Source organism: Eutrema salsugineum, unplaced genomic scaffold (assembly GCF_000478725.1).
Source record: "Eutrema salsugineum unplaced genomic scaffold, Eutsalg1_0 scaffold_2, whole genome shotgun sequence".
NCBI lineage: Eukaryota > Viridiplantae > Streptophyta > Magnoliopsida > Brassicales > Brassicaceae > Eutrema > Eutrema salsugineum.
Genome location: NW_006256829.1, coordinates 16,754,132 through 16,756,348, shown reverse-complemented (window position 1 = coordinate 16,756,348; position 2,217 = coordinate 16,754,132).

The window sequence follows — 2,217 nt, the reverse complement described above, 5'->3', positions numbered from 1 at the left end:
GGTCTCTTGCCACGAATCCAGAATCAAGAACAAAGTGATTTAGAGGACACACGTGAAGGTGGATCGAAGACTAGGGTTTATGCATGTTCTTGATGTGTTCTTCACAAGATCTTCATCTTGATCTTTGCTCACGTGCACCCCTCGTCATGAAGACCTCGGCTTCACTCTCTCACACACCGTGGTGCTAACCCAACGACCCAAGAAGAGCATTCAGTACCCGGTTTGTTCCGGGCTGACCCGCGACACTTACCCTTCACTATAAATAGATTTTAGGACCAGAAACCTAATCATCTTTTATCTTATCTTATTTCCTGCCTATTTTAGCTTTAAGAACTTGCCTCTTTTGTGAAACTTGATTAATCTAATCCGATATCTCGTTTTTACATCAGAATCTTGTTCTTGTTTATTTCTTTTATTCTCCAGCATCAAACTCATTTCATGACTAGCTACACGTCTTGCAAAGGACTTAGTGAGCTCGTTATGATCAGTGAGTAGTCGTTTAAGCGGCTTTAGATAGGTAGATTAGGGTGCTTTCATGATAGATTAGTGAATTTAGGGGTCTAGTCTTGCATGTTTCATTCTTTAACCGACGAGATCTCTAAGCTGGATCCAAGCACATCACTTGAGGTTCAGATCTGAGACATATCTCGCATCAAAAGTGTTTGTAGAAATGTCTGAACCACTCGGTTAAAGGTTTAAGAGTCTTCATCGCGAGAGTGATAGTTTGTTCTCATAAATGACTTATTGAACTGGATCTCAAACCTGACTGATTCATGCTTCTCAAAAGGGATTTTGGCATGAAATAGGATCAGTTTAGATGTTTAATACTTTCATGAGAAGATTAATATACTTTAAGTTCATGTTAAATGAAACCGCTTGATAAATCTGATTCATTAACTTACTAGTCTAGCTTAGAAGCACCCGAGTCTTGTATCCTGTCTAAAGCTTCTGCCTTTATCATATATTATCATCATCCGATCATTCACTTGTCTATTCACCATCACTTGCATCTTCATCTAGTTTAAATCTCATTTTTTGCCTCATTTCTATGTTTACTTGCTTGTTAAGTAGATTAGATAAAAACCTTTACCTGCTCGTCTTGACTTAAGATTACAAGTAACATAGACTAGTGTCTCACACACAAGTTTGGATTGATAACCCCTTGTACTACAAGACAGGGGATTGATAACCTCTATAAAGAGCCTCAAAAACTCTTAGTTATCACCCATGAAAACCTTCTCACCGGCCGATCATCCCCAAATTTGGAGACATAATAGAGGAGACAACCAGCTTCCCAACACACTTAGAATCAAAGCAATTCAACGGTTAGATCTCCAGCTATATCATCAATGCATTGAAGGCCGATCAACACAAGCCCAGTCAAGCACAAGTGCTTTCACCTGCAGCCAGCCTTCTTCCCATTACGGCTCAAGAGGTTTCACCCCCGGTGGACCTATGTCCAAACCTCAGAAGCCCAATTAAGGCCAAGACACATCCTGCACCCATTTTAAAAGCCCTAGACGCCCAAGACTTGGAGAAACACTTTAAATACTCATTTTTAGGTCTTTTGTAAGAGAGCCTCTTTCTTCTCTTTGAGAGAGAACTCATTTGTAGTTTTAGGTTTTATTTTTATGCATTTGTAGAAGCTATCCATCGCCACTCTGTCTTCAATAAGACAAGTTTTTCTGCAACTTTGTTTCTTTTACTTTTCTTCTTCTTAGTTCTAAACCGATGATGATGTCTATCTCAGCCATGTCTGAGTAGTCACCTAGTTGGGTGAAATGGTAATCCAAAGGGACCCCATGTTCGAACGACATCTAGGTTTTTAGGAAAAGGATTTCCATTTTTAACATGATTTTCTCATTCATCCAAATCTCAAAGCGGTAATTCTGGATTGATCACCCAGAATCTGATCCTAGGTTTAATCCAAGCCACAAGAGTGTTGTATCTGGGTTGCCTGAACTGGATCTTATGGACGTCACCGCCGTAGGAGACAAAAGCTACCTACGGAGGATACGTAAGCATAGATGGATTCCGATCAACAAAGCATGATCTTGTTCTGGCATGAGAGCGAGAGTTAATTGCCATGAACAAGTGATTAGATGATTAGGGTGACGAGAGTTGACTAATCATACATGTGTCTATCCTAGTTTCAGAGTAATAGAAAATCCTTGCCTAAACTCCTTGTGTTTTAGAACATGACCCCTAAAGATGAAC